This window comes from Salvelinus fontinalis, chromosome 27 (genome assembly GCF_029448725.1).
Source record: "Salvelinus fontinalis isolate EN_2023a chromosome 27, ASM2944872v1, whole genome shotgun sequence".
Taxonomy (NCBI): Eukaryota; Metazoa; Chordata; class Actinopteri; order Salmoniformes; family Salmonidae; genus Salvelinus; species Salvelinus fontinalis.
In genome coordinates, this window is record NC_074691.1 from 13425244 (window position 1) to 13438458 (window position 13215).

At 40.8% G+C, this 13215-nt stretch overlaps 1 protein-coding gene across 1 annotated transcript in view; it reads right to left on the minus strand.

Annotated features, from left to right (window-relative positions):
- Positions 1 to 13215, minus strand: part of LOC129825075 (solute carrier family 35 member F1-like) — a 121066-nt gene that overhangs the window by 73416 nt on the left and 34435 nt on the right. The gene's annotated exons all lie outside the window — the stretch shown is intronic.

Consider the following 13215-nt stretch of genomic DNA (forward strand, 5'->3'; position numbering starts at 1 on the left):
CCCTCCATCAGCCATTGTGACACATGGCCTTGGCTCCTCTCATTCATCAACAGCTGTTTAAGGACACAAAGCTTCCTCACTGAGCTTACTGTACAGTGTTCTACAGAGGATGTGTCTCAAACGACACCCCATTCTCCATAACGTCTCCTCTTCTGGCCAATGACATCCTCCTTTATTCCCATATGCTGCTCTACTTTTTGAAATAAACGCCCTATTCCCTATGGAGCACTTTTTGTAGTAAAATACAATCGTATTTTATTTGTAGTAAAATACAATCGTGGGAGCTGTCAGTTCTGCCTCAGCTGGAAGAAAGAGCTGTCAATCAAGTCTAAACACCCCCAAACCCCCCGAGAGAGCACATACCAAATCAGCCCCATTCGCTGCTCCCTCTACACCTACACACTGGCACCGTGACAGGGGAGAACACGCATGTGCACACATACGCTGGAACAGCAAAATGCAGAGCCACTCCAGCGCAATATCTTTAAATATCTGCATATTCAGTACAGAGCTGTAGTAAAATACCACCCTGCATACCACTGCTGGCTTGCTTCTGAAGCTAAGCAGGGTTGGTCCTGGTCAGTCACCAGATGCTGCTGGAAGTGGTGTTGGAGGGCCAGTAGGAGGCACTCTTTCCTCTGGTCTAAAAAATATCCCAATGCCCCAGGGCAGTGATTGGGGACACTGCCCTGTGTAGGGTGCCGTCTTTCGGATGGGACGTTAAACGGGTGTCCTGACTCTCTGAGGTCATTAAAGATCCCATGGCACTTATCGTAAGAGTAGGGGTGTTAACCCCGGTGTCCTGGCTAAATTCCCAATCTGGCCCTCAAACCATCATGGTCACCTAATAATCCCCAGTTTACAATTGGCTCATTCATCCCCCTCCTCTCCCCTGTAACTATTCCCCAGGTCGTTGCTGCAAATGAGAACGTGTTCTCAGTCAACTTACCTGGTAAAATAACGGTAAAATAAAATAAATAAATAAATAAAAGGACCAACAAATAGGCATACACTCAAGCAAGTCAAGAGATTATTATTTGTTCCATTTACGCTCAGTTCATCTCAAATCTAATTAGTAATGCCTGGGAAATAATAGCAAGTGTGTGTGTGTCCTTATAGAGGAAAAGGTCAAAGGCCAGTGTTTGAAACGAGGTACATAATAATATGACACAAGCACAAACATGAAGAGGTAAACCAGACAGATGCATGGCGAGCTCGGGGAAACCAATTAGATCCAATATTAGCCCTGGAGCCTGGTCTGATCTTTCAGCTGGAGGGAATTAGTATGCAAAGCTTTCAGTGGCACAGACAAGTTATTAACAAACTGAGACGAAACAGTATAAAGGATAAGATAGCCACAACAGTGACCTGACCTGAGTGTTTCCTTTTAGTGAATATTCCAAGGTACTGCTTACGAGACACACTACAGGTGGTTGACAGTATCAAAAGACTATACTTGCTTGTTGTGATATTATTTTCCTTAAAAATCAGCTTAAACTATCTGCAGCATAAAAAAGGACAAACTACAGTTGGTAATTCACTCCTTTCAGACTGGGAAAACCCCTGGCCTTGATGGCATTCCAATATAAATATATCAAACATTTGATTACTTATTGAAATATCCACTACTAGCATGTTTTAATTATTCATATATACATGGTAAACTGTCTGACACACAAAAAGAAGGGCTGATTTCCCTCATTCTGAAGATTCAATTTTGCGATCCAAAGATATTTCCAAAATGTATTGCTCATAGAATTAAAAAGATCTTACCGGATATTATTCATCATGATCAGAAAGGATTCTTAAAAGGAAGATATATTGAAGATAACATTAGACAATTACTATAAATAATTGAAAACTATGAGAATGCAGAGAACTTGGGTACAGATGAAGATGACCAACTGCCATCCTAAAAAATGGAAAGTGTAATGACATTTATGTGTAGTTAACAGACTGTTAGGCTTTAATATCTTTATATGAGATCTTGAGAAAGCCTAAGATAAAGTACGGCTAAAATGTATTTATAAGTACCTGGATTATTTCACCCTTGGAGAATATTTTATGAGATGGATAAAAGTAATGTATAACACTCCTATATGTAAATTATGAATAATGGTTATTTCTCTAAGAATTTTGAATTGTCAGGAGGTGTAAAACAAGGTTGCCCTCTATCACCATATTTGTTTGTTATGGCCATTGAATTGTTAGCTATAGAAATCAAATCCAATAATACAATTAATGGGTTAGAAATAAAGATATCAATGTAAACCGACGATTCAAGTTCTCAAGTCCACATCTTCAACCATGAATGCTCTTATTGAAGACCTGGAAAATTTATCCAGTTTATCTGGATTAAAACCCAACTGTACTGAACAAAACTACAAACTAGAAATGTTCCATACACACAAAAAGCTTATTTCTCTAAAATGTTCCTCAGAAATTTGTTTACATCCCTATTAGTGAGCATTTCTCCTTTGCCAAGAAAAGCCATCCACCTGACAGGTGTGGCATATCAAGAAGCTGATTAAACAGCATGATCATTTCACAGATGCACCTTGTGCTGGGGGAAATAAAAGGCCACTTTAAAATGTGCAGCTTTGTCACACAACACAATGCCACAAATGTCTCAAGTTTTGAGGTAGTGTGCAATTGGCATATCTATTCATGGCTCTACCGACTCCCGGAGAAGTTATGTGAGCAAAAAACATTTTGGGGGGAATTTTAGCAGATGCTCTTATCCAGGCTAACTTACAGTAGTGAGTACATACATTTTCATATTTTTTTTTCATACTGGTCACCACTGGGGAATCAAACCCATAACCCTGGCGGTGCAACATCTGTGCTCTACCAACTGAGCTACACAGGACTAGAGGTCGACCGATTAATCGGAATGGCCGATTAATCATCGGGGCCGATTTCAAGTTTGTTAATAGGGCGCGCTGTTTTCACTTTGGGGGAAAATCGTGCCCAAATTAAACGGCCTCGTACTCTGTTCTAGATCATACGATATGCATATTATTATTACTATTGGATAGAAAACACTCTGAAGTTTCTAAAGCTGTTTGAATTATATCTGTGAGTAAAACAGAACTCATTTGGCAGCAAACTTCCAAACAGGAAGTGAAAATTCTGAAAATGGGTCTCTGTGTAAGGCCTTGCCTATTCAATTGCCTTTTATTTATGGATCTGTATGCACTTCATACGCCTTCCATTAGATGTCAACAGGTAGTAGAATGTTGAATGGGGTGTCTAGCTTGATGTGAGACCGAATGAGAGCTTTTGGAGTGACATGTCTGCCATATTGGCAGTATTTTGCTGCGCACCAGAGAGCACCATATTGTTTTCTGCAATGCGTTAGGTAGACACGACGAAATGCTCCGTCTTGGACGTTATTAGATACATATGAGAAAAACATCATAATGATGGATTTTCAACTGAGTTTGACCCGTTTATTCTACTTTTATTATGACTTTTGGAATTTTTCGTTCCATGCGCCAAGAGTTCATGGACATGTGCGCTCCACCATGCTAGCCAAAGTTGTTAATTCGACAGAAGAAATGGACATTCTAAAACAAAACAACGATTTATTGTGGAACTAGGACTCCTTGCACTGCATTCTGATGGAAGATCATCAAAGGTAAGAGAATATTTATGATGTTATTTCGTATTTTTGTGGAATATGTTGGCTCCAACATGGCGGAGAATGGCTGGGCGCTGTCTCAGATTATTGCATGCTGTGCTTTGTACTAAAGTAATTTTTAAAAATCTAACACAGCGGTTGCATTAAGAACAAGTGTATCTTTCATTTGCTGTACAACATGTATTTTCCAGCAAAGTTTATGATGAGTTTTTTGGTTAGATTACGTCGTTGTCTAAAATGTCTCCGGACATTTTGGTGTTATTTGTGACGATGGCTGCGTTGTAAAACCAGGATTTGTAGCTATAAATATGCACATTTTCGAACAAAACATAAATGTATTGTATAACATGATGTTATAAGATGTTATAAGATATCTGATGAAGTTGTTCAAAGGTTAGTGATTAATTTTATCTCTATTTGTGGGTTTTGTGAAAGCTATGTTTGCGGTGAAAAAATGGCGTTGTGTGTTTGGCTATTGTGGTGAGCTAACATAAATATATATTGTGTTTTCGCTGTAAAACACTTAAAAAATCGGAAATATTGGCTGGATTCACAAGATGTTTATCTTTCATTTGCTGTACATCATGTATTTTTCATAAAAGTTTTATGATGAGCATATGGTCTCACAAGGGGTCTGAGGATCTCATCTCGGTACCTAATGGCAGTCAGGCTACCTCTGGCGAGCACATGGAGGGCTGTGCGGCCCCACAAAGAAATGCCACCCCACACCATGATTGACCCACCGCCAAACCGGTCATGCTAGAGGATGTTGCAGGCATCAGAACGTTCTCCACGGCGTCTCCAGACTCTGTCACGTCTGTCACATGTGCTCAGTGTGAACCTGCTTTCATCTGTGAAGAGCACAGGGCGCCAGTGGCGAATTTGCCAATCTTGGTGTTCTCTGGCAAATGCCAAACGTCCTGCACGGTGTTGGGCTGTAAGCACAACCCCCACCTGTGGACGTCGGGCCCTCATACCACCCTCATGGAGTCTGTTTCTGACCGTTTGAGCAGACACATGCACATTTGTGGCCTGCTGGAGGTCATTTTGCAGGGCTCTGGCAGTGCTCCTTCTTGCACAAAGGTGGAGGTAGCGGTCCTGCTGCTTTGTTGTTGCCCTCCTATGGCCTCCTCCATGTCTCCTGATGTACTGGCCTGTCTCCTGGTAGCGCCTCCATGCTCTGGACACTACGCTGACAGACACAGCAAACCTTCTTGCCACAGCTCGCATTGATGTGCCATCCTGGATGAGCTGCACTACCTGAGCCACTTGTGTGGGTTGTAGACTCCGTTTCATGCTACCACTAGAGTGAAAGCACCGCCAGCATTCAAAAGTGACCAAAACATCAGCCAGGAAGCATAGGAACTGAGAAGTGGTCGGTGGTCACCACCTGCAGAACCACTCCTTTATTGGGGGTGTCTTGCTAATTGCCTATAATTTCCACCTGTTGTCTATTCCATTTGCACAACAGCATGTGAAATTTATTGTCAATCAGTGTTGCTTCCTAAGTGGACAGTTTGATTTCACAGAAGTGTGATTGACTTGGAGTTACATTGTGTTGTTTAAGTGTTCCCTTTATTTTTTTGAGCAGTGTATATAACAAAACATATATTTTTTCAAATCGGCCGATTAATCGGTATCGGCTTTTTTTGTCCTCCAATAATCGGTATTGGTATCGGCGTTGAAAAATCATAATCGGTCGACCTCTACACAGGACCACTTGATTGGAAAACCAGATTAAGTTATATTTATCAAATTAATAAAAAAGCATTAAACCTCTCTCTTAAAGCTTCTATTATACTGAAACTGTATCTAAATCCAAACTGGTTTTCCAGTAGGCTACTAAGAGAGGAACATCCGATGTTTAAAAGGGGGCTCTATGATGTCATACAGATGAAAACTATCCATTTCCAGTGGATTGACAATGGAACCCTGTTTAAAGTATCTTGATTTTTAAATGAAGCTACACATAGTCGGCTACAATTCAAATGTTATCCTCCAGAAGAGGCAGAACATTCACTACATTACCAAAATGTGAACACCTGCTCATTGAACATCTCATTCCAAAATCATGGGCATTAATATGGATTTGGTCCTCCCTTTGTTGCTATAACAGCCTCCACTCTTTTGGGAAGGCTTTCCACTAGATGTTGGAACATTACTGTGGGGACTTGCTTCAATTCAGCCACAAGACCATTAGTGAGGTCGGTGTCACTGATGTTGGGCGATTAAGCCTGGCTCACAGTCTACGTTCCAATTCATCCCAAAGGTGTTCGATGGGGTTGAGGTCAGGGTTCTTTACAGGCTAGTCAAGTTCTTCCACACCGATATCAACAAACCACTTCTGTATGGAGGACCTCACTTTGGGCATTGTCATGCTGGAAAAGGAAAGAGCCTACCCCAAACTGTTGCCACTAAGTTGGAAGCACAAAATCGCCTAGATTGTCATTGTATGCTGTAGCATTAAGATTTCCCTTCACTGGAACTAAGCGGCCTAGCCCGAACCATGAAAAACAGTCCCAGACCATTATTCCTCCTCCACCAAATGTTACAGTTGGCACTATGCATTGGGGCAGGTAGCATTCTCCTGGCATCGGCCAAACCCAGATTTAACGTCGATCTGCCAGATTGGGAAACGGTATATGGAGATGTATGGTAAATACAAAATTATAACCAACTCATTGCAGCTACCTATTGTTGTTTTAATAAAAATAAATAAAAAAGACTATACTACTCTGCTAATGACACAACATGTATATTAAATATGTTCTATAGGCCTAAGAAACAGTGCATATATTGACCAAAAACCCTAAACATCAATTACTTCATGCTCATATCTCTGTGATGAAATACAAAGCATCACAACACTCAGTCTCACCACTCCCTTATCTTGTTTACTATCAATTGATGTTTAATTAGTTTTTCAACTCTTCACGGTTTCCGCGAAGGCGGCATTGATGGGTAATTCTGCGATAACAACATTATCTGATGGAGCAGAGATATCTAACTGCCCTAAGCTTCTCTCTCCCCCTCCCTCTCTGCAGCTAGCCCATTGCAGAGAGTTTATTTTCCCATTTTCTCCCAGACACGTTTAATTACAGCCGTAGACTGTGAGCATCTCTGTGTGGAGCCCAGAGTAATGAGTAGAATCACACCACCCATATTACATTATACACCAATAAATTGCAACAAACAAATCACCTCCTCCGGCATACACATCCCCTCTCTTACACACTCTAATTTGAATCTTCTCCTGCACAATTACTACAGTGCACGGAGTAGTTACAGTCAATCTAAAGTAAACATTGATGCCCCAAACTCTTCTTCGAGATCTAGATTCTACTAGGAGGAGCAGACATATTGATGAATCTGGGACGGTGATGTCATGTTTGTTCGCTTGCATTTTTCAGCTGAGTCATAAAGGGTACATAAACTGCTGTGTTAATCATACTGCACCGCTAGGCCATTAGCAGCTGCTGATGAGGGGATTTCAAGTCATTAAACTAATATTTGCTTAAACCTGCAAATACACAGGTAGGACTACACGGGACTGAGAGTTACACTCTGAACAAATAGAGCAGTACATACTGTAGAGTATGACGGTACACACACAGATACTGGCAGAAGTCAAACATAATTCATATCTAAAGCTTAGCTATGATATGGCCAGAAAACGGCGTATTCCATACGTGCATATTTATGCATGGTTTCGTTGCGCCAAATACACAGAGGTAGACATTTGCATTTAGATGGAAACCAATTTACTTTCCTCTAAGGCAATCAGAGTCAGGCTTGAATATGGATGTATTTTTATTTTTGTCCAATTACTTATTGCTCAAGTAGTATTACCTTAGTCGAGACCTAAATGAATTAGGTTTAAATCACTCAGTTTTCTCCCTCAGAAAAGAGGCACCAATGTACCAAGTCCATATCCCTCTCAACATATTCTCTAGGAGCCCCGTGTTCCCCTTTACATTGCTCTCTACAAACATAGTCCCTACTCCTGACAGAAGCAAAATCATCCTTGAGAAACAACCACGAGCATCGCAAGTCCTTGAATAGGGAAACAAACATTGATTTCAACTCTACGCACAAAGATTACTTTTAACAATTTACACTGAATATTTCGCAAAAACACATTTATTGGACGAATGGTGGAGATGCAAAGTTTGGTAACAGAATTTCGGTAAAATCCCCCAAAATTATGTGACCATGTTTTCCCCAAACTCTTAAATATCTATTCCGAATTAAGTTTCAAAGATGTCTGCAGAGAGAATGGGGTGTCAGGTATGACATGACACTTTGAGTTTGAAAAAATCTTATTTGGTTATTGAAATACAGAAAGTGAAGTGGATTTACACCCGTTAACAGAACTGCGGTAACGGAATTTCATCATAGAAATGCATAATTATGGATATCAATGTCATTCTCTTCATGGTGATGTATCATAAATAGGTACACAAATGTACCATTTCTAATCTACATTATAAACTGGGTGGTTTGAGCCCTGAATGCTGATTGGCTGACAGCCGTGGTATATCACGAGTGTGACAAAACATTTATTTTTTACTACTCTAATTACATTGGTAACCAGTTCGTAATAACAATAAGGCACCTTCTTATGCACCCGCGTTGCATCGTGCATAAGAACAGCCCTTAGCCGTGGTATATTGGCTATATACCACACCCCCTTGGGCCTTATTGCTTAATAAGTATAGACCAGGACTGTACTATACTATATTGAACTACACTCTACTTTTCTTTACTGTAGAGGTCTTTACGGGTCCAAAAAGTCAGACCATTCTGAAATGGATCCGTGGCTTTCCCACCCGACCAGATAACCCGTTCCGAAAAGAGCCATGGAAAAAGAGAGAGAGAAAGAAATGTCAGACCTGGTGCTGCCAGTGCCATCAGTAAACAAGCGATATTGGCTAAACAATCTAGTTACGTGTCCTTACAAACTAGCTATAACAAATTACGATGTGTAGCATATACAAAACTTTATAACCTACTGTTTTATTGGTTTTTACTTTCCTAAAACAATAATTGTCCACATCACGGTTCAACTGTCGGAGATTTGAGCACTAAATGCATCAGTGCACTGCAAGCTAATAGCCTAAAGGCCTAGGTGTCCACTGTATGATATGACTATTTCAAGTATAAAAGGAAGAGAAGCTTATGCCAACCCCAGAGTGACCGAGAGAAAGATAGAGATGCCAGCTCCATGTTACCAACACCGACATGCATTTCTTTATACTTGTCAGGCTACTACTGCTATACAGATACAGTGCATTCTGAAAGTATTCAGACCCCTTCACTTTTTCCACATTTTGTTACGTTACGGCCTGATTCTAAAATGTAAAAAAAAACTGAAATATCACATTTACATAAGTATTCAGACCCTTTACTCAGTACTTTGTTGAGGCACTTTTAGCAGCGTTTACAGCCGCTGAAAAACATTCCCACAGCATGATGCTGCCACCACCATGCTTCACCATAGGGATGGTATTGGCCAGGTGATGACCTGTGCCTGGTGTCCTCCAGACGTGAAGCTTGGCATTCAGGCCAAAGAGTTCAATCTTAGTTTCATCAGACCTGAGAATATTGTTTCTCATGATCTGAGTCCTTCAGGTGCCTTTTGGCAAACTCCAAGTGGGCTGTCATGTACCTTTTACTGAGGAGTGGCTTCCGTCTGGCCACTCTACCATAAAAGGCCTGATTGGTGAAGTGATGCATAGATGGGTGTCCTTCTGGAAGGCTCTCCCATCTCCACAGAGGAACTCTGGAGTTATGTCAGAGTGACCATCGGGTCCCTTGGTCATCTCCCCGACCAAGGCCCTTCTGCCACGATTACGCAGTTTGGCCGTAAAGCCAGCTCTAGGAAGAGTCTTGGTGGTTCCAAACTTCTTCCATTTAAGAATGATGGAGGCCACTGTGTTCTTGGGTACCTTCAATGCTGCAGAAATGTTTTGGTATCCTTCCCCAGGTCTGTTCCTTGACACAATCCTGTCTCGGCGCTCTATGGACAATTCCTTCGACCTCATGACTTGGTTTTTGCTCTGATTTGCACTGTCAACTGTGGGACCTTATATAGACAGGTGTGTGCCTTTCCAAATCATGTCCAATCAATTGAATTTACCACAGGTGGACTCAGTAAAGGCAGTAAAGCAGTCCCAAACCATGACGCTCCCTCCACCATACTTTAAGGTTCGGATGAGGTTTTGATGTTTGTGTGCTGTGCCTTTTTTTCTCCACACATAGTGTTGTGTGTTCCTTCCAAACTACTCAACTTTAGTTTTATCTGTCCACAGAATATTTTGCCAGAAGCGCTGTGGAACATCCAGGTGCTCTTTTGTGAACTTCAGACGTGCAGCAATGTGTTTTTTGGACAGCAGTGATTCTTCCATGGTGTCCTCCCATGAACACCATTCTTGTTTAGTGTTTTACACATCGTAGACTCGTCAACAGAGATGTTAGCATGTTACAGAGATTTCTGTAAGTCTTTAGCTGACACTCTAGGACTCTTCTTAAACTCATTGAGCATTCTGCGCTGTGCTCTTGCAGTTATCTTTGCAGGACGGCCACTCCTAGGGACAGTAGCAACAGTGCTGAACTTTCTCCATTTACAGACAAATTGTCTTACTGTGGACTGATGAACATCAAAGCTTTTAGAGATACTTTTGTAACCCTTTAAAACTTTATGCAAGGCAACAATACTTAATCTTAGGTCTTCTGAGATCTCTTTTGTTCGAGGCATGGTTCACATCAGGCAATGCTTCTTGTGAATAGCAAACTCAAATTTTGTAAATGTTTTTTTTATAGGGAGGGCATCTCTAACCAACATATCCAATCTCGTCTCATTGATTGGACTCCAGGTCAGCTGAGTCCTGACTCCAATTAGCTTTTGGAGAAGTCATTAGCCTAGGGGTTCACATACTTTTTCCAACCTACACTGTGAATGTTTAAATTATGTATTCAATATAGACAAGAAAAGTATAATAATTTGTGTGTTATTAGTTTAAGCACACTGTGTTTGTCCATGACAAATGTATGCAGAATTCCAGGTAATTCCAAAGGGATCACATACTTTTTCTTGCCACTGTGTGTAAAGAACTGGTTTAGATGCTTAAATAGGCCTACAATAATAATAATAATATACAATAATAATAATGATAAAACAAATTATAATAAATATGATACAAATATAAATATGCACCAGCATTCTTCTCATCGTTGTCCTCTAAAACTTGTCCCTGAGGACATTCCCCTTGTAGGCTTCTTTTCACTATACTCTTTCTCCTCTAACTTTCATTTTACTTCAATGAAAAAGGCCTCCATCTTCGCAATCAACAGAAGCCTTGTTCGGTTGAGGCTCCTTTCACTCGCTCTTTCTCGCCTCAACAGCAGGCACACGTGACGTGAGCAGCCGGAACCAGTTTCAGCTGGACATAAGCTATACGTTTTATTGAATTGAAATTGGCTGACACATATCACAAGCTCACGCAGTTCTCATAGTCTTTCACACATTAAATGAATAGAGGACGGGTCCAGTCAATAAACACATTTTAATAGCACATACCCGAGACTCGTGGTAATTATATCAGGACTCGTAGGTCGGATCTTGTAATTTTGGGTCTGTTGGACCAGTGAAGACCACTACTGTACTGTACTCTACTGTACTGTGCTGTCTAAACTTGTGGAACATAGACGTCTATGATTGGTTCAGATTTGGAGCGACCCGGACTGGCCCAAATCTGAACCAATCACAGTGGACGTAACAGGACCAAAAAACGACTTCTGTGGACGTTGAAATGAAGGCCAGGGCACACTGACCAAATTTCAAATACTTTCCAACGTCCATGGCTGTCCGGTGTTGGTCGGTACTCAGTGAGTGAGGATGCTGGTTACACTAAATGGAAAGAGAGGGGGCTCATGGGTAGGTGTCAGTAAGAGCCGGGAGAGGTGGCCTTAACTGGAGAATGAAACGAGAGAGAGAGGGAGGGCTTGTCCAGACTTTTCCCACTATTTCTTTGACCACCATACAACAGTAAGAGAACCAAAACTGTAATTAGCTGAACATAACAATATGCCAGTGGAAGGGAGGACAGTAGCAGGTGACCAAACTGTGGTTTGTGACTACTAGGATTTAAATTGTAGCCAAATCATTTGCATAAATTCCATTACCGATTTTCGGGAAGATTCTGTTACCGATTTAGTTACCGGTTTTAATAATTTAATAATTCATATCAGTAAAAACACTATAATTAATTAATAGGTCTACCTTTACTTGTTACTTCTGTGAACGTTTATTATCCTCCCTCCTCATGGGGGAGAGAAATTAGAAAAAATCTTCAAGACGTGGGTTTTAGGTAATGGAATTTCAAGGCACAAAGCAATGTCTCTTAAACTTACAGAAGGCAGACATTTTTTTCCTGAACTAAATATAAGTGTTGGTATTAGTTGGCAGGGGTCTTTACTTCAACATTATTGTGTTTTGAAGTATTTCTAATACATTTTAAGACTATTTGACGTAGATATTTTCAACGAGCCCTTTTCCATTTGCTTGGCAACAAATCAAAGCCCTTGTTTATTAAACATTTTAGAATGGAAAATGGTTGAACAATTTCTATACTGTACGTCTTAATTCCTAAAAAGAATATAGACTTATCTTTCTTTTCACACCCAATAAGACATGGAAATGACCCAACTATGATTACACAGACGAGTGAGGTAGAAAAATGTGGCCAACATAGATAAAGTGTTATACAGTCTATGCTGGGCAATGCCAAACATTCCAGATATAATTGTAATGCTGTAAAAACATAGTGGCAGCTAGAATGATCAGGAAGTCCATTCCACAAAATATGTGAGCAACTTCCATTTCCAACCATTTTCTGGTTACAGCATGACTACCTGTATCCGCAGTGCTAGGAGCCAGCCATGGTGAGTGGTGGTAGTGGGAGCATGCTGCTCTTCTCAAGGACAGGACAGAGAGCTCTAGTCCAACTGACCATCTTTTGAGAAGGGGATGAAAATAACAAAGGACAATAAGGAAGCCTAGAGGACACACTTAATCAGCTAAGTTAGCCAGATATGAGAGGGAGGCATGGGATCACAATATACGAAAGGGAAAACTCCGGAAGCTACGGCTGCTTCTACACCCAAAAGCAGTGTTAGAGAGTTTTAAAGAGCGACTGCCTTTAAAAAGCAACAAATCCCTTGTAAAACGACCGATGGGCATCGATATGAATCCGAAAAATTGTAGTGTCAAAATTGACCACAAAGTTAAATAGGATAATTTTGGTCATAAAGTCAGTCTCGTCAAAAATTGAGTTTGGAACATCCATGCGTACCAACAGGTAAATGAAGGTTGGATTTTGATTTTATCCAACAGCATAGACAGTGATACAGACCTCCGACTGTTTACATAAGGCAACATGTCACACCTTTTTATACTTGAGAAATACCACACCAGGCACCTTAGTTAGATGTCAACTTGCAAAACTAAAACATCCAATGAGTAGCAGAAACACACGCGCGCCAAACTGCGTGTTCAGTAGCTCTTTAAGGAC